Here is a 21,626-nt window from a genome sequence, read left to right as displayed (position 1 = left end):
CTTCTGGGCTAGCTTCGTCAATGGGGCTGAAATAGAGGAAAATCCCTCTATGAACCTTCTATAGTATCCTGCCAATCCTAGAAAACTACGAACTTCTGTAGGCGTTGTAGGCCTTGGCTAAGTCTTTACAGCTTCAATTTTCTGAGTGTCGACTAGAATGCCATCATCTGAAATAACATGGCCCACAAATGTCACAGAATTCATCCAAAACTCGCACTTTGAAAATTTTGCATATAATTCTCGGGTTCGAAGAATTCCATGAACAATACGTAAATGATCTGCATGTTCTGATTCTGTGCGAGAATATACCAGAATATCATCAATGAATACTATCACGAACAAATCCAATAGTGGCCTGAATACATTATTCATCAAGTTCATGAACACTGCCGGAGCATTAATCAACCCAAACGACATCACCCGGAATTCATAATGGTCATATCTCGTTCTGAAGGCTGTTTTGGGAATATCCTCTTCTCTAACTCTCACTTGATGATAACCCGACCTAAAGTCTATTTTAGAAAACCACTTGGCCCCCTTGTAGTTGATCAAATAAATTATCAATCCTTGAGAGAGGATATTTGTTCTTTATTGTCACCTTGTTCAATTGCCTATAATCGATGCACATTCGTAGGGAACCGTCTTTCTTTCTCACGAACAAGACTGGAGCTCCCCACGGTGATAAATTGGGTCTAATAAACCCCTTCGCAAGTAAATCTTTCAACTGTGCCTTTAACTCTTTCAATTCTACCGGAGTCATTCGATATGGAGGAATAGAAATAGGCTTGGTGTCCGGCAATACATCAATAACGAAGTCAATCTCTCTTTCTGGAGGAAGGCCTGGAAGTTCATGTGGAAATACATCCGGAAATGCATTCACTACCGGAACAGATTGGAACATTGGTGACGTTGCTTCGTTGTCATGTACTCGGACTAAGTGATAAATATATCCCTTAGCTATCATCTTCCTTGCCTTAACGTAGGAAATAAACCTACCTTTTGGAGATGCTGTATTACCCTTCTATTCAAGTATGGGCTCTCCCGGAAATTGAAATCGAACTATTTTCATTCGGCAATCAACACTGGCATAACATGAGGCCAACCAATCCATACCCATAATCACATCGAAATCTAGCATTTCCAGTTCAATTAAATCAGTTTTGGTCTGGCGATTGCATATCACAAGTACACAATTTTTATACACTTGTCTAGCTATCACGGGATCACCAACTGGAGTAGATACCTCAAAAGGTTTGATTGGCTCGGGTTTCACCCCAATACAGCCAGTAACATACGGAGTAATAGAAGAGAGTGTAGAACCCGGATCTATCAATGCATATACATCATGGGAAAATATGGATAATATACCTGTAACCACATCCGGGGAGGACTCAAGATCCTGTCGTCCGGTTAAAGCGTACACATGGGGCAGAGTGGCACCTGGAGTAGTGCTCCCCCTCTGCCTCTGCCTCGGCCTGCTGACATCTGGAGAGTCTGACCTACCGGGCGCACTGAAGATGAACCATCCACTAATCCTGTGGGCTGAACCCCAACTCTACCACTCATCGACGGGCAATCTCGCATCATATGCCCAACCCGGCCACAGGCATAGTAAGCATCCGAACCCTGGTACCACCGTTCGGAATGTAACCTACCACACTGGCTGCATTACGGTACTGGGGGTCTCCTCCGGCTATAATCTCCCCCAAATTGAGAATCTGGGGCCCTTAAACTCTGACTCTGTCCTGAACGAAAGGAGAGATCAAATCTCCTACTGGTAAATCGAGGAGGTGCACTAGTCACCGACTGGCCTGAGTACCTAGAATGTGTCTGCCTTGATCCCCCTCTATAATCACTGCCTGCCCCCATAGATCTGGCCCTCTTGCTTTGCCTCTTATCAATATCACGATCACCCCTTTGTGGTTGCTGTCGTCCCTCCAAGTTCTGGTCATGTGCTTGTATTCAGGAAATATCCATCCCATCTTGCAACGAAGCCGTCAAACAATCCTTGAACAAATGTGGCCCCAAGCCACTCACAAACCTATGTACCCTGTCTCCTATATTGGCCACCATAGTCGGGGCATATCTAGCCAATGAATTAAATTGAAGGCTATATTCCCGGGCACTCATGTTTCCTTGCTTTAGATTTAAGAACCTATCTGCTCTAGCTCGGCGGACCTCGGGTGGCAAATAGTGACGGATGAAAGCATTTACAAATTCTTGCCACACGGGAGGAGGCGCATTTTCTTTTCTTGATGCTAGCCAGTTATTGTACCACAATACCACCACATCTCGGAGTCTATAAGATGCCAACTCCACATATTCAGTTTGAGAGGCATGAATAACCCTCAATGTTCTCAGCATCTCATCAATAAAACCTTGCGGGTCTTCATCCGGCTTTGACCCGAAAAACTCCGGAGGATTCAAACTCATAAAATCATGGGCTCTGGTACTAGCTGCCCGATCACTTGAACTCACATTCTGCCGCTGTGCTTAGGTGTCAACCAACTGTGACAATAGATGAATGGCCTCAGTCATTTGTTGACCTGAAGCACCCGGTGGAGGAACTGGAGCTGAAGCTCCTCCTTGTTCTTCTACATTGGGCGGTGTAGAGGAAGTATTAGATAGGGCCTCATTAAGTGACTCGCCCACTTCTACATGCATTGGCGGCTCTCTTTCTACCCGCCTTTTTGTCATAGTCTTTCCCTTCTGGGCAGCTGTAGCTTTTCCCTTTGGCGGCATTTCTCATATCATAGCAAACTATTAGGGAGGAGAAAATCTTATAACATGGCTCTATCGCACGATCTCTTCAAATGAAAGATGGTCATTTTTCCTAAATGCCCTGTAGCCTCCGGTTTATTAGTGTGGCGCGCAACACACCATAAACAAGACTCTACTAGACACGGCTCGTAGACACTTCCTAGGACTGAACTGCTCTGATACCACTTTTGTCATGACCCGACTAGCGGCCGTGACGGGTACCCAGGGCTAACCACCAAGCATCACTCGTTCTACTACTCATTATACTCACTAAACGTTCTTTTATCAAATTTGTACTCAATCATAAGAAAGTCATTTTTCCTTTAAAAACATAAATACTTTCATATACATAAGCCTTTCGGCTAACAAAATATATATATATATATATATATATATACATAATAGCAACCTCGTGAGACCATATAACCCACAACTGCGTATCTACGAGTCTCTACTAGAGTGCTAGACATAGGGACGGGACAGGACCCCGTCGTGCCCAAAATATTCATATGTACACAAAAGAATAGTCAAAGGCACCTCCGAAACAATGGAGTGCTCTCAAATTAGCTACTAGCTCCTACGAGTCTGGATCAAGATCACCTCCCTGTCTACCTGTGGGCATGAACACAGCGTCCAAAGAAAACGGACTTCAGTACGAACATTTTACTGAGTATGAGAGGCATAAGTAATGAAAATACGTCAATGAGATAAAGGAAGCATCAATAAGGAGCAACTGTATATGACTGTCCCTTATAAAAGAAATAACACATGCTGGCTTACTCATATTTGTCATCATATCATGTATGCATAAATGTACAAATGTATAAGTTGCCCATCCATATAGGTACGGTGTGATAATAATTAACCCGCGTCCAGACCTCCCGCGTCCGGGGTATAAGCTGCCCACTGCAGTGGTGTGTCTGTCTGTGTCATATAGGCACGGTGTAATATCATCAACATATACTCATCATAATGCATGTAAAATAACTCAAAGATAGTTATACTTTATCGAGGAGACATAAGGTCGTGAACCCCCGATTCCATTATGGAACATTTATAAGTATTCTGCCTCACCTTGAAGGAAATAGTATATAAGGTGAGTGTATACAATAAACGACATCATTAACTTTACAGTACTCTGCCTCACCTTGAAGGAAATAGTATATGAGGTGAGGGTATACGATATATGACCTCATTAACTAATGGTATTATGCTTCACCTTGAAGGGAATAATGTATGAGGTGAGTGTATACAATAAATGACGTTGTAACTTAATGGTATTCTGCCTCACCTTGAAGGAAATAATATATAAGGTGAGTGTATATGACATACGACATCATTAGCGTTATAGGAACATCATATCATGAACTCTATAATCTTTATACTTAACTCATCATCATCACTTATTGAACTCATAATGTATCTCTCGTCTTATATGGCTATTAGTTTTCCAAGGTATAGAGGATTCATGGAGAAGAAGGAAAAATCATACCACCGGATTCATGCCATAGAAAGAAAGGACTAGCCTCACATACCTTTTCCATTTAACTATTCTATCGCTTGCTTGTTCTCCTTCAATGCCCACGTTTCTACCTTCAAGAGAAGTCGCATGAACATTAGCTAATCGATTACTTAAACGTGCTTACTAGAGCTAAGGAAAATTGGGCAGCATTTCCTTTGTTTATACAACTTTTCCCATATTCTATATCAACTCGCAAACATTCATAACAACATTCACAATATAATAGACAACAATCATCATTCATCTACATTATCCGCATTTCACAATTCCTCTTCAATTTCTCCATAATTGTGATTATAGTTCGCTATTACATTTTCTCATATATAATACTTATTCCATGGTCTAAATGTCATTCACAACATACCAATATTAATAATTCACCCCAAACTATTTCTCAACAATGGCACTATTCACTCATTCATGACCCATTTTCCATATCTTTCTACAATCCAAGTGCTTTTAGCTTTCAACATCTTAAACAACCGAGAATGATCATAAAACTCACCTTAGATGATGGATGAACAACCCTTGAGTGGAACTTCTCGTCTTACACCAAAATCCTAACTCACTTCCCTTGAGTTTTCTTGGTGTAGATGAACTTTTATTAGGTTTCATACACTTGATTTCATGGATTTGGTATAGTTGATCATGGTTTTCCCTTGGTTTCTTATGGATGAACAATGGAGAAAGTTCTAGAGGTTTCTTGGTGTGTAGAGAAGTGAAATGAAATGAAATAAAATGAGAGAGGGGTCCTTATATTAAATCATGAAATCAGTCTTGACCAAGATATACAGACCAACATACGGTCCATACATTTTATACGGGCCGTATGTTTGGCCGTATGTTTGGTCCAGTGAGTCATGACATTCTGGGCTAATTATACGGCCAGACATACGGCTAGTATAATTTATACGGCCAGTATGTTGGGTCGTATAATGCCCAGTTCATCCAAACTCTTTCTCGTTGACTCGTTTGATCTCCAATCCTTGTGGAACCTTCTTGATACTTGTTTAACACCTCAATACCATTCTAAGGGATTTTATCACTCGTCTCCAAGACATCTTTAAGCCATCGTCAACTCGTCGCTCATAATTCTTACCCGACGCTCAACATATCCCTTGCTTTCCTTAACAACCTTCTTCCATTACGTCAAATGTCTTTGAACCTCGATTAGGATCATCAAATGCTATCTCTTACTTATCAAATCATCGTATATGTTGTGCCCTTCGCTATCCTATTCACTGTACGTTAACGGGGAATTTTCCAAGGTGTAACAGTACGGCAATAGATAATTGAAACTAAACTGAAAACAATACAATCTGGAGGCCAAAGAATGCCTACAATATCTCCTGATCTGTCTCAAATGAAATGAAATACAATAATATCATATATCTTACTGACCGAGTGGCCTGCCAATTGTAAAATCTCATTGACCCGTCGGCCAGGCAAATTTGTCTCACTGACCCGTCGGCCAGGCAAAGAAAAAATGTCTCACTGACCAACTCGCGTGGCTAAATAAAATGTCTCATTGACCCGTAGGCCAGGCATATCTGTCTCACTGACCAAGTGTCCAGGCTAAAGAATAATATATGCATATCATGCATGTGCTGAAAAATGTCGATATTGTAACATGTCCCTTCTGTCTCTCTATGAACTTAAGGACATAGGGAGGGAATATGGCCCCTCAAAAAGAATAACAAAACACTCAGAAGCTATGCAATAATATGATAAGCTCTATGTTATACCTCCTGTTTTCCTCACAATGAAGTCTTTGGCCTGTTGGTGGTTTATGCCTTTAGCATTGAAATCCGTACCCAAATTTTTTGGAGATTAAGTGCTTTTCCCCGCAAATACCTAAGTATAAGTATACATTCTTTACCATAGATAGGATTAGAAGCTAAACGAATTGAACCGTCGCAAATAGAACGGACTTAGGGAACTGGCAGAGAACCAGTCCCCTTTGACGGATCATCGACGTGTCGACTGTGGTGTCAACCCACGCCATTGACACACCGCCGTCTCTGAATCTCTAGTGGCTGATTGACGGTGTAAGTCGACATCGACCCGCTCTTCAAACCGTGCCACTGGAACTTTATTGAACCATCTATATATATGTAACCCCACGACTTTATTCTTCATTTTTTCCAATTCCAAACCAGAGAAAGCCCTATTATATTTTCTCTCAACATTTCCATCAAATTGGAGGAGTTTTAGTCAGATCCGAACCCATAAAACTCGAGCTAGTGAAGAAGAAGGTTGTTCCTAGGGTTTTGTTGAAGTTGTTGAGCTTTGGAATTGAAGTTGAAGTTTTACTCGTGGAATCCTAGACCTATCAAGGTATGTACATGGTTCTTACCTCTATGTTTGAGTTAATTACCAGGAGTTTTAGTGGTTTAAGTAAAGAAAATATAGTTATGAAAGTTGTAAATTGAATAAGGGTAAAATTGGACTTGAGGGCTATTTTGGGGAATGATTTGGAGTAGAATTGATTATATTGTGATATGTAGAAATTGATATTGTCAAGGATGGTGTTGTGATTGATATTTGAGTTGAATTGGAAATTAAGGGATGATTGAGTTACGAAGGGGATGTTTCCCGAGATTTGTTAAGTTCTTTTTTCACTTAAATTGGATAGCAAGTGATGTAAATAGTCTAATTGTGGTCATGTTATCTTGATTGTATACTTACGAGTCTAAGGAGTAGAAGTTGGACAGTTAGGTACGCTTCAAGGTATGTTAACGCTATCCTTTCTTTCATTTTTGGCATGACCCTATGATATAAGCGAACAAACGTGTGAACAAGCTTCCATATTACTCTACTCTTAAGAGCACTAGGAGTACCTCAGCCTTTGATGATCTCATGCTCCTTGTTATGATTGTTCCTTCTATTCTTGGGTCATGAGATTCCCTATATTGATGATGTCAACCCAAAAGATGTTTATCGGAGATAGTACGACCTTATGTCACTCCAAGAGCTCTAATTATTCATCATGTTTATACATTGCATCCTTTATACATATGCATATTGACCCTTGACCAGAAGGCGTTATATACGCGTATATTATATGTATATGGGGTATGGCGAAAGGGATAGGCATTATAAACGCATCACCACCTGATCAGCTGGTACATAGAGATGACGATGATGATATATGGATCGGGTCGTACGTTCCTCAGCACTATTATATGATATGATATATGGATCGGGTCGTACGTTTCTCGGCACTAGTATATATTATGACCTATGCATATCATGCGCCCTCAGAGGCACTATCCTATTATACAAGTGTTTCCATATGTTTATCTACGGATGCATTCAGATATCGAGATTTGCTTTCATGATTCTTATGTATTTATGTTCTTAAGCCTTACATACTCGGTACATTTTTTGTACTGACTCCCCTATTGCTCGGGGGCTGCATTCATGCTCGCAGGTTCAGGTAGACAGAGAGACGATCCAGCTCAGTAGGACTTCCCCTCAGCTATAGTCCGTGCGCTCCACTTGATCCGGAGCTGCGGTCTATTTTGGTATGCTATTTTGGGATGTATATGCATATATGGGCATGGCGGGGCTCTGTCCCGTCCTTTCTATAGTTTTCTATTTCATTAGAGGTCTGTAGCCAGTTGGCTTGCACTGTTCTTTTTGGTATATATATATATATATATATATATGCATACAGATGGTTGATAGTTCTTGATGCATGTCTCTTGATAATTTTACGGTACGAGTGCTCTCAAGTCTACTGATAGCTCCTATAAATCTGGAACACCTCCTTGTCTACCTGTGGGCATGAACACAGTGTCCAAAGAAAGAGGACGTCAGTACGAGCATTGTACTGAGTATGTAAGGCATAAACAATAATACTACATCAATGAAATAGGGGGATATAAAATGAAGGACAACCTAAAACTGACTGCCAATTTTGATAGAAATAAAACATGCTAACTCACTTCATAAACATCATCATATCATGTATGCATATCTATATAAGCTGCCCGACCATATAGGTACGGTGTGATCATCATTATCTCGCGTCCAGGCCTCCCGCCTCTGGGGTAACCATCTCATGCCGCCCACTAGTGGTGTCTGCCCATGCCATCTAGACATAGTGTATACGCTGCCCGTTTTAGTGGTGTATGCCCGACCATATAGGCGCGGTGTAATATCATCATCATGTACATCTTATAGGCTTATCATAATTTTGTCATACTCTTATCATAATGCATGCATAGGAACGCAAAGACAACTATACTTTATTGGGGTGACATAAGGTCATGAACCCCCGATTCCGTTATGGAGCATTCATAAGTATTCTGCCTCACCTTGAAGGAATTAGCATATAAGGTGAGTGTATACAATAAACAACATCAATGGATCATAGTTAGAATCAATAGCTTTAGGACCTTTAGATTAAACTCATCATCATCATTATCATAATCATAACGTATCTCGTTTCCCTATCTCATGTGAAGCTCTTTATAATCATAGGCTCATAATTACCGGAATTTAAGAAAGTCATGGGAAAATAAGGGAATTCATGCCATAGGAGTCATGCCTTGGAAGGAAGGGACTAGCCTTACATACCCTTTCGTTTAGTTATATTATCGCTTGAACGCTCTCCTTCAATGTTCGCGTTTCTACCTTCAAGAGAGTTCGTATTAACATTAGCTAATCGACTATATAGACGTGCTTACTAAAGCTAGAGAAAATTGGGCAGCATTTCCTTTGTTTATACAACTTTCCTCATATCATATGTCAACTCCCAAACGTCTATAATAATATTCACAACATTATAACCAACAATCTTCATTCATCTACGTTATCCACATTTCACAATTTCACTTCAATTCATTCATAATCATAGTCGTAGTACACTAGTACGTTTTCTCACATATAATGCTTATCCCATTTTCTTAACATCATTTATAACATATTTACAATCACAACATATCAACAATCATGACTCATCCCAAGCTACTACTCAAAATCTCATTATTCTCATCTTTGTGACCTATTTTCTATCTCCTTTCATAATCTAAGTCTTTCAACCTCTCAATACCTTAAACAACATGGAATGATCATAAAACGTACCTTAGATAGTGTAGGAATGATCTTTGAGTGGAAATGCTTCACTTGAGCCAAAACCCTAATTCACTTCCAATGGAATTTCTTGACTTAGATGGACTCCAATGAGTTTCTTACACTTGGTTTTCTTCGTTTGATGAAGTTGATCATAAATTTCTCTTGAGTTCTTGTGGATGAAGAGTGTAAAGCTTTCTAGAGAGTTCTTGAAGTGTGGAGAGAAAGAATGAAATGAATTAAATGAGATTGGGTCCTTATATCAACTTTTAAAATCTGTCCCGACATGAACATACGGACCAACATACGGGCCGTATCTTTTATACTTGCCGTATGTCTGGCCTTATGTTTGGTCTAGTGAAGGTCCCATTCTGGGCAGAACATACGGCCAAACATACAGCCAGTATGTTTTATACGGCCAGTATGTTGGACCGTATGTTGCCCCACTTTTCGGAATTCATTCTCGTCGACTCGTTTGATCTTCAATCCTTATGGAACCTTCTTAACACTTTTTTAACACCTCATTCACAATCTAAGGGACATTATAACTCTTCTCCAAAACATCATTAAGCCATCATTAACTTGTTACTCGTAAATCTCTTCCGATACTTAACGTATACCTTGTCTTTCTTGGCAAACTTTCTTCCCGTGCCTTGAATGTCTTTGGAATCTCAATTAGGGTCATCAAATGCTATTTCTTACTTATTGAAACATCGTATACTTCATGCCCTTCGTTGGTCTATCCACTGTACGTCAACGGAAAATATTTCTGAGGTGTAACAAGAATAAAGGGAAATGCTGCCCGTCTGATTTTAAAATCGAGTTATCATTTGATATGCGTGATATACTAGCGTCATCTAAGTTGTTATGTATTCCCTTGTTATAGGATTGGTGTGATAATTGTAATAAGCTCATTGTTGGATTGCCTGGATGACTTGATGTATGTTAAGGTTGTTCTCTTCCTTATTTTGGCATGATTAGAATGACAAGAATGTAAACAAATAACATCCATAACGACTCCACTCTTAGATACACTAGAAGCTTATGTTCTTAACCTCCTTATGATGTTATTGATCTTGTCATATGGTTTTGATCCTTCAAGGTAAGTTATGTTGATGATGTTAGTTCCACAATGTTAATCGAAGGTGTAACGACCTTACGTCACTCCGATAGATTCATATTGTCTTCTTATCATTCATGCAACCACAACAACAACAGCAACATACCTAGTTGAATCCCACAGTGTGGGGTTTAGGGAAGGTTAAGTGTACGCAGACCATACTCCCACCTTGGAAGGTAGGGAAGTTGTTTCCAAAAGACCCTCGGCTCAAAAGAAAACAAGAGAAAAGAGTCAGATACAGACAAGCAAATCAAAGCAATGCGAAAATGAGAAATAACAAGAGCAAAGAAGTCATGATAAAACAGCATGGAAAGACAAGACCCAACACATAAAAGCATGAATCAAAGGGCAATACACAGTAGAGAAAAACTACGCCTACTAGTGTGAAAGAAAAGTGAGACTACCTACTAGCCTTCTATCCTAATCTGAGTCCTCCACAACCTCCTATCTAAGGTCATATCCTCGGTAATCTGAAACTGCATCATGTCCTGCCTAATCACCTCTCCCCAATATTTCTTTGGCCTTCCTCTACCTCTCCTAAAATCGTCCATAGCCAACCTCTCACACCTCTACACTGGATCATCTATGTCTCTCCTCTTCACATGCCACCACCATCTCAGCCTCGCTTCCCGCATCTTGTCCTCCAACGATGCCACTCCCACCTTGTCCCGGATGTCTTCATTCCTGATCCTATCTCTCCTAGTGTGCCCACATATCCACCGCAGCATTCTCATTTTCGCGACTTTCATCTTCTGCATCTGAGAGTTCTTGACTAGTCAACACTCTGCCCCGTACAACAGAGTCGGTCTAACCACCACTTTGTAAAACATACCCTTAGGTTTTGGTTGCACTTTCTTGTCACACAGCACTGCGAAAGCGAGCCTCCATTTTAATCATCCTGCACCAATACGATGTGTGACATCATCATCAATATCCCCATTTTCCTTGTAAAATAGACCCAAGATACTTGAAACTTCCTTTCTTTTGGATGACTTGGGTACCAAGCTTCACTTTCAGGTCAGCCTCCAGAGCTACGCCACTGAACCTGCACTCTAGTTACTCTGTCTTGGTCCTACTCAACTTGAGTCCTTTAGACTCTAACGGCTGTCTCCAATCCTCTAGCTTAGAGTTAACTCCGCTACGAGTCTCGTCAATCAAGACTATGTCATCTGCGAACAACATACACCATGGCACCTCACCTTGAATTTGTCACGTCAATCCATCCATCACCGAGGCAAATAAAAATGAGCTAAGAGCTGATCCCTGATGCAAACCCATCAGAACTGGCAAGTGCTCTGAGTCTCCTCCTATAGTCCTTATCCTGGTCTTATCTCCATCATACATTTCCTTGATCGCTCTAATGTACGCCACAGGTACACCTTTAGCCTCCAAGCATCTCCACAGAACCTCTCTAGCACTTTATCATAAGCTTTCTCTAGGTCGATGAATACCATGTGCAAGTCTCTTTTCCGCTCCCTATACTGCTCCACCAATCTCCTAACAATATGAATGGCTTCATTAGTAGAACAACCTGACATGAATCCGAACTGATTCTCAGAAATAAACACGCCTCTTCTCACCCTCATCTCTAGCACCCTTTATCGTACACTTCTTATCATTCATGCATTATATATATATATATATATATATATATACATGTATACCATGACCACACAGACGTTATTTACACGTATACTATATGATATATATATGGGCTATGAGAAAGGTAAGGCGTTATATACACACCACCACCTGATCAGCTGGTATATGATGATGATGATGATGCCCAAAGAGGCTGATATGATACAAAGGGATGGCCACAGAGGCTTAATGGCATTATATACGCATATATATGTATGACCAGGGGTTATATACGCACATGTACGAAACATATGCATATTGGGCCCCCAGAGGCTTTCAGATGTACAAGTTGACTCTCTCTTGTCTTAGATTACTTTCATGTCTCTATTATGTTGTTTTCATACCTTACATACTCGGTACATTACTCGTACTGACGTTTCTTTGCCTAAGGACACTGTGTTTCATGCCCGCTCGTTCAGGTAGACAGGGAGACAATCCACACCAGTAGGTTTCCTGTTCATCTGGTATTGGAGCACTCCACTTGTTCTGGAGTTGCAGTCTAGTCTTGGTATGATATTTTTTATATGTATATGGATATGGCGGGGTCCTGTCTCGACCTTGTAGACAGTTGCGGTATGGACAGATATTGTGTGGCCTCTTCGGCCATTATTTATTTGTATAGTCACTCACGGTAACTTGTCGACTCGTACTGTCCAGTTCAGTATTCTTATGTACATATGTCCTTTTGTACTTGCCCCTTTTCAGCTTATTGCTACTATGAGACAGCAGATTGTCTTGTAGAGGCCCCCGTGGCCCACTTTTATGTATGGTTATGTTATGAAGGTATGTCTAGAGGTGCTCGGTAGGTAAGGCCCAGGTGCCCGTCATGGCCCTCCGGTTTGGGTCGTGATAAACTTAGTATCATAGCAGTTCTGTCCTAGGATTATCTACAAGCCGTGTCTAGTAAAAATACTCATTTATGGGTGTGTTGTACACCACATTTATAAACAGGAGGCTGCGGGACATTTACGATGGTTGTCCTTCTTTCTTCTCTTAGATCGTGCACTAGAGCTGGGGGGTAAGGATTCATTTTCCTAACAATGTGTTATGATTTTAGCAATGCCTAAGATAGTTTCAGCTTCCCAGAAGGGCAAAGCAGTAGCAGATGAGGGTACCAATTGTGTGCCATAGCTTAATAGGGGAAGAAGTGAGGTGCAGACCTCCCATACTCTGCCTATCTAAAGGAGCTCTAGCTGCAGCATCCCCAGCTCCTCAATCTGATACACCTGGCCAGGAGATGTGAGATGCTATTCAGTTATTGACTCGATTAGTGGTCGCTCAGGCCTAACATCAGGGCATAGGTGTTGATTATGCTAATAGGACTGTCATTGCAAGGGTTTGGGATTTCATTAATTTGGACCCTCCAGTGTTCTTTGGATCTGATCCAAATGAGGACCCACTGGTATTTATTGACAGGATGCAGAGGACCCTAAGGGCTATGCACGCTACTGATACTTAGTCGATATAGTTGGCTTTTTATAGACTGCGGATTTTACCGTTCAGTGGTATGAGACTTGGGAGTTATCTGGGGATCCACTAGTATGGCAGGAGTTCCTGGAGGATTTCATTTGTCATTATTTGCCGCCAGAGATCCGACGGGCCCAAGCCGACAGATTTTTGAACCTTAGGCAGTGGAATATGAGCATTCGGAAGTACAGTCTTTGCTTTGATTCATTGGCTAGGCATGGTCCCACTATTGTTGCTGAGATGGAGGATCGGGTTCACCAGTTCGTGATGGGTTTGGGGTCCCATTTGATTAATGACTGCATCACAGCCTCACTTCAGATAGGTGTGGATATTTCTCGCAATCAGGCGTACGTTCAGGGCTTCGAGGAGCGTAAGCAGCAGCAGAGGGCCGAGCATGAGCGTGATAGAGGCTAGAGTAAGAGAGCTAGATCTTTAGGTTCCTTCGACGAGTTTCAGGGTGTTCAGAGGTAGCAGCATCCTAGGCATTCAGCCCATCCAGCGGCTAGTGCACCTCTTCAGTTTTTAGGGTAGAGATTTGACCGATCTACCTCTTCAGGATCAGGTCAGGGTTCTAGAGCCTCTGGTTCTCAGTATAGGGGTGAGTCAGGCCAGATGAGTCTGCCTTTGCCACGATGTACGCAGTGTGGTAAGTTGCATGCTGGGCAGTGTCCGTTTGAGTTCGGGTGTTTCCTATGCTTGTGGCTTTCCAGGCTATATTATGCGAGAGTGTCCGATGAGGGATGGCAGAGATACGATTCAGCCGGCAGGATCTGCACTAGGTTCTTCGTCATCAATATGCCCTCCGAGGTAGGGTTCTCAGACATCAACTGGTCGTGGTAGAGGTAGAGGTAGAGCGTCTAGCTCAAGCGGTCCTCAGAACCGCATTTATGAATTGACTAGTCGATAGGATCTTGAGTCATCACCTGATGTTATCACAGGTATACTATCGGTCTTCTCCCATCATGTATATGCATTGATCGATCCAGGTTTTATGTTGTCATATGTTAACCTTTTATTGCTGGTAAGTTTGGGATGGAACCCGAGTTGATTAGACTTTTTGAGGTGTCTACACCTGTTGGTGATCTCGTGATAGCTAGACGGGTATACAGAGGTTGTGTAGTTATAGTTTGTAATCGTCATGCCGTAGCTAATTTGATTGAGTTAGATATGGTGGACTTCGATGTTATTATGGGTATGGACTGGTTGGCCTCTTGTTATGCTAATGTTGATTCCAGAACCAAGATGGTTCAATTTCAATTTCCGGGTGAGCCAGTCCTAGAATGGAAAGGTAATGCAGCGTCGCTGAGTCCTAGGTTTATTTTCTATCTCAAGGCAAGGAAAATGTGTCACGACCCAGCTAGGGGCCGCGACGGGTACCCGGAGCAATTACCGAGCACCGCTTACTCTACTGCTTGTCTCGCTCATTTAATACTCTTTTATCCACTTTTACATACCAATTGTAGGAAAATCATATTTAATCAAAATATAAATACTTTATATACATTTGCCCCTTGGCCATCAAAATAATATACATACATATGAAAACATCTTGTGAGACCATCTAACCCACACTGCCTATCTACGAGCCTCTACTAACATAATGAATACATAGACGGAACAAGACTTCGTCATGCCCAAAATATGCATATATGAATGTACATCAAAAGAATAGCCATAAGCACCTCCGAACGATGAAGTGCTATCTATCAGCTGACAGCTACTGAGGACCTGGGCCAAGCTCTCCTCCCTGTCTACCTGTGGGCATGAACACAGCGTCCGAAGAAGGGACGTCAGTACGAATATTGTACCGAGTATGAGAGGCATACATAATGAAAGGAAACATCAATAATATGAGGATAACATCAACATGAGACATCTGGATTTGACTGATAATCATAAATGAAGTAATACATGCTATCTTACTCATACTCATCATCATGACATGTATACATCATATGCAAGCTGCCCGTCCATGTCGGAACGGTGTGATAATCAATAATATTAGCCCGCGTCCAGGCCTCCTGCGTCCGGGGTACCATCTCATGCCACCCACTAGTGGTGTCTGCCCACGCCCGTAGGTCGTGGTGTATCCGTATCGCCGCCCGCCGAAGCGGTGCCTGCCCGGCCAACTAGGCCCGGTGTGAAATGCAATCATGATATGCTTAACGTAAATACTCATAGTAATATGCTTATCACAAAATACTTATCTTATCATAATGCGTATATAAGACTCATGATCAACTTTACTCTATCGGGGTGACGTAAGGTCGTGATCCCCCGGTTACATTATGGAACCATCATGGACATTCTGCCTCACCTTGAAAGGACTAGTACATAAGGTGAGTGTAGGCAAGGAATAACATCATCTTCATTCTAGTGTCATCATATCGTATAACTTATCTCATATAGACATTCATAGGTATGAGCTTTTAACTTCTTAGAATGTAAAAACTCATAAGAGGAATAGGGATTCAAGTTAAAAGATTCATGCCATTAGAAAGAAGGACTAGCCTCACATACCTTGGTCATTTAACTAAGATGGCGCTCACTTGTTCTCCGTCGATATCACGTCGTTACCTTCATAAGAGAATTCGTATCAACATTAGTAACTGACTATAAGAACGCGTCGCTAATTCTAGGAGAAGTCGGACAACGCTTCCTTCGCTCATATTTCTTTTCTCGTGTTTTATATCAACTCCCAACATTCATAACATTACTCATAATATCACAATCGACAATCGTCATTTACGTGCGTTTAGCAAAATCCACCATTTTCCTCCAATTTTCCCTTATTTCTACTTCTAGCTCAACCTTGCGTTTTCATGCATTTAATGCTTGTTTCATGATATAAACATCATTTATAACGTATTAGTACTCACAACACTTCAATATTCATAGTTCAATTCCACCATCATTCAATTATGTCACTATTCACTCAATAATGACCCATTTCTATGTTCTTCTACATTTCAAGTGTCTAAGATTTCCAATACTTCAAACAATATGGAATAATCATGAAACTTACCTTGGAGGATGGTTGAACAATCCTTAAGTTGAAATACTTCACTTAGCCAAACCCTAGTTCCACCTTCTTGGGAATTTCTTGACTTAGAAGATCCTTTGATGTGTTCTTACACTTGCTTCCATGAAATTAGTGTTGTTGGTCTTGATATTCCCTTTAATTCTCTTGAATTCTTGTGGAAGAATTATTTGGAATGTTCTAGAGGTCTCTTGAGTTGTTGGATGAATAATGAAATAATATGAAGTCTAAGTCCCTTTTTAAAATCACAAAATCTGGTCTTTAATGAATACTTGTCGGGATGAACAGTGGTCGTAAACCACCGTATACGGACCGTATTTTGATTTACGGTCCGTCCACTGTGGTCGTATTTAACCATTTCAAAGACAAAAAGTTTTGGTTGATGGACATGGTAGTTTACGACCTGGTTTACGGTCCGTAAACCAGTTTACGGGCCGTAAACTGGGTCGTATTTAACCATATTCAACATTTACAAAAAGTTGGGATTTTTGACAAGCTGGAGGACGATTGCACTATACGGTCCGTAAACTACTTTACGGGACGTATAGTGCCATATACGACCACTGGGCTGAAAAATTTTCCGCGACTTCCTTATTTTCAAAAATTCTTAATTAGCCATTCCCGACTTAATAAAACATCATTCACTCAAATTTTCATCATTCCACTCATCATACAAGTACGGAGAAATTTCTGAGGTGTAACAAAATGATTGGAAAAGGCTGTATTTATCATATAGTTCGAGTTCAGAATGTAGAAGCAGAGTCACCGACTCTCCAGCCTGTTCCATTAGTTAATGAGTTTTCAGACGAGCTTCCAAGCCTTCCGCCAGAGCGGGAGATTGACTTTGCTATCGATGTTTTACCAGATACTTAGCCAACATCTATTCCTTCCTATAGGATGGCACCTGCTGAGTTGAGGGAGCTGAAGCAGCAGTTGAAGGACTTGCTCAAAAAAGGCTTTATAACGACTAGTACATCACCGTGGGGAGCACCTGCCTTGTTTGTAAGGAAGAAAGATGGCTCATTATAGATGTCCATTGACTACAGGCAGTTGAACAAGGTGACGATAAAGAATAGGTACTTTGAGGATTGATGACTTATTTGACCAGTTTATGGGTGCCAGATGTTTCTCGAAGATAGATCTAAGGTCAGTTTACCATGAGGTTAGGTTCAGCGAGAAAGACATTCCGAAGACAGATTTCAGGACCAGATATGGTCACTTTGAGTTTCGTGTGATGTCGTTCGGCTTAACTAATGCCCCCAATAGTATTTATGGACTTGATGAACAGCGTGTTCAGACCCTTCCTAGATCTATTCATGATTATGTTTATTGATGATATCTTGGTCTACTCTCGATCAGAGGCTGAGCATGTAAATCATTTGCGTGTTGTACTCAGAGTCCTTTAGGATCGGAAGTTGTATGCCAAGTTCTCTAAATGTGAGTTCTGGTTGAACTCTGTGGCTTTCCTGGGGCACATTATATCAGATGAGGGCATTAGGGTTGATACGCAGAAGATAGAAGCCGTGAAGACTTGGCCTAGACCCACGACAGTAGCAGAGGTTGTTTTCTGGATTTGGAAGGTTATTACAGGAGATTTGTAGAGGGTATCTCTTTCCTTTCAGCACTACTGACGAAGCTGACTCGGAAGGAAACTAAGTTCCAGTGGACTAATTCTTTTGAGCCGAGTTTTCAGGAGTTAAAGGATAGACTGACTTCAGCGCCAGTTCTAACACTTTTAGACGGACCAGAGGATTATGCCATTTTTTGTGACACTTCGGGCGTCAAATTGGGTTGTGTATTGATGCACGGTAAGGTTATTATTTATGTTTTGAGGCAATTGAGGAAGCACGAGAAGAATTACCCGACCTATGACTTAGAGTTAGCTGACTTAGAGTTAGCTGCAGTGATTCATGCACTGAAGATGTAGAGACACTACTTATATGGTGTTCATGTTGATGTCTATACCGACCATAAGAGTCTTCAGTACATCTTCAAGCTGAAGGAGTTAAATTTGCATCAAAGGCGATGGTTAGTGTTGTTGAAGGATTATGATCTTGATATTCTATATCATCCTGGGAAGGCGAATGTAGTGGCCAATGCCCTTAGCCGCAAATTCATGGGCAACCTATGTTATTTACGTCCAGAGAAAAGGGAGATAGCTCATGAGCTTCACCAGTTAGCTAGCCTAGGAGTTCGATTATTGGACTCGGGCGACTCAGGAGTTACTATTCAGGATTCAGCAGCATCATCTCTAGTAGATGAGGTTAAAGAGCACCAGTACGAGGATCCCATGCTAGTCCATTATAGAGATACAGCTCCTCAGAAGGAGAACTCACCATTTGAGATTACTGGAGATAGAGTCCTCAGATACCGAGGCAGATTGTGTGTTCCAGATATTACAGAGTTACACCGACAGATTATAGGAGAGGCTCATTATTCTAGCTATTATATGCATCCAGGGACGATGAAAATATATCATGATATCAGGGAAGTTTAATGGTGGGTCGGGATGAAGAGAGATATAGCAGAGTTTGTAGCAGAGTGCCTTAATTGTCAGCAGGTTAAGGTTGAGCACCAGAAGCCTGGTGGGTTGCTACAGAGTGTAGAGATTTCGACTTCGAAATAGAAAGCGATCAATATGGATTTCATTACAGGATTTCCCTGTTCTCAATGTAGTGTAAGTTTGATTCGATATGGGTGATTGTTGATAGACTTACAAAATCAGCCCATTTTCTGCTTGTCAGGACAACTTACTCAGCAGAGGATTATGCGAAATTTTATATTAGGGATATAGTGCGACTTCACGGAGTTCCAGTATCTATTATCTTAGATAGGGGTGCGCAATTTACAGCTAATTTCTGGAGATCCTTCCAGAAAGGATTGGGGACACAAGTGAGTCTTAGCACAGCATTCCATCCCAAATAGATGGACAAGCTGAGCATACGATTTAGACGCTCGAGGATATGTTACGGGCATGTGTGATAGACTTCATAGGTATCTGGGACGATCATTTGCCACTTATCGAGTTTTCGTACAATAATAGCTGCCACTCCAGCATTCAGATGGCTCCGTGTGAAGCCTTATACGAACGAAAGTGCAGGTCACCTATTAGGTGGTTCGAGGTTGGAAAATCTAAGCTGATAGGATCAAATTTGATCTACCAGGCAGTTGATAAGGTTAAGCATATTCAGGAAAGGCTATTGGCTGCTCAGAGTCGCCAGAAGTCTTATACAGATAATCGACGATGAGACTTGGAATTTCAGATAAACGACCGGGTATTCCTAAAGGTATACCCAATAATGGGTGTAATGAGATTTGGTAAGAAGGTTAAGCTTAACCCTCGATATATTGGGCCTTACCGGATTGTTCGCCGCGTAGGCCAAGTGGCTTATGAGTTAGCTTTACCTTCAGACTTGGAGTCTGTACATCCGGTCTTTCATGTGTCTATGCTTCGCAAGTGTGTTAGAGATCCTTCCAAAGTCGTACATATTGATAATGTTCAGGTTACAGAACAGCTATCATATGAGGAAGTCCCTATTGCCATCTTAGATCGACAGGTCCGTAGGTTGAGGAACAAAGACGTGGCTTCATTAAAGGTCCTCTGGAGGAACAAGAATGCTGAGGAGATGACTTGGGAATATGAGAAGGACATGAGGACTAGATATCCGCATTATTTTTCCCCTCCAGAGGAGATCCAGGTTGATACATCACAGCTTTCAGGTGCATACATGTTACTAGATTTCGCTATTGTTCGTGTGAGGCCATTGTGTTATTGATTGTTGTGGCCCTGTATGGCATTGTATTATTTGGTTTTCTGCATGGCAGGTTGGTAGTGGTACAGTTATAGAAGAGACTCTGCCAAAATATCTATAAGGTATCTCAGAGTTTAACATTCAAGGACGAATGTTTCTAAGGGGGGAAGGATGTTACACCTCGTAGTTCTATACATCGAGATTCGTCGTATGTTAGTTATCCTAGCCTTTGACATCGGGATTATCTTCAAGGGTATACGATAGTAGACCTGTCCATCTTATGTATACGAAGGTTTAAGTTCATCATTAGTAAGTAATGGAAGGATTAGAGGGTTAACGAATCGACGAGAATACGATTCGATGAAGTTTGATGTTGGGGAGTATTATACCTCAAGTCGCCTCTTTGCCCGTGGTACATAGGGTGAGAACCTTCATAATTGCCATGTTCACCGTACAAATCGTCACAAGGTTATTCTACCTCACCATCTTCTACCTCTCCATCTTCATCATAAGACCCATAAGCATCACTCTCTTCACATTCACCTCCGGGATAGTAGCTCTCATCTCTAAGTTGCTCATGATCGTCATTACCTATATAGCCTTCATAATCCACATCATCACACTCATAATCTTCATTGCTACAAGCATAATCTCCCGTGTCATCATCATCACATTCATAGTCCCCATTGGATGACATACTTCCTTATAAATCCTCGTACCTATTAAAAACACTCAACAAAACAAGCAAACACATTAGGTTAGTGAAAACAACTCACAAACTCTCAAGTATGCGCACCTTTGATTTGCCTCACAAATTGCTTCATCCAATGATTGTGTTCTTGTTAATGCCGATTAGTCACTAGGGATTTAGTTTCTACTCTTGGCCAAAATGGATTCTTGTTCAACTTAGAAGAACGGAAGACTCAATTCAAACTAATGGACTTGAATCAAGAAGTTATCGACGAAGTTAAATGAGAAAAGAATGAAAGAATTTGTACGAAAAGAAATATTACTCAAGACCTAATTAACAATCAAATAAGAACAATTACTAGTTGTTAATTAGCTTATAGAATCAAAGAAGCTTGATAAGAAATAGACAAACCTTGGTCAAACACGAAAAAAGTTGGAGAAGTTTTGGACACATGGAAAACTTTTGGGGCTGCTTGCAGCATTTTATTAAAACGCACATAACTTTTTGTTAAAAGCTTCGATTGAGGAACGGTTTATTGCATTGGAAAGTAAACT

The sequence above is a fragment of the Lycium barbarum genome, chromosome 9 (assembly GCF_019175385.1).
Source record: "Lycium barbarum isolate Lr01 chromosome 9, ASM1917538v2, whole genome shotgun sequence".
In the NCBI taxonomy this organism is placed as follows: domain Eukaryota; kingdom Viridiplantae; phylum Streptophyta; class Magnoliopsida; order Solanales; family Solanaceae; genus Lycium; species Lycium barbarum.
The sequence above is the reverse complement of the archived record's forward strand: the minus strand, read 5'-3'. Positions refer to the sequence as shown.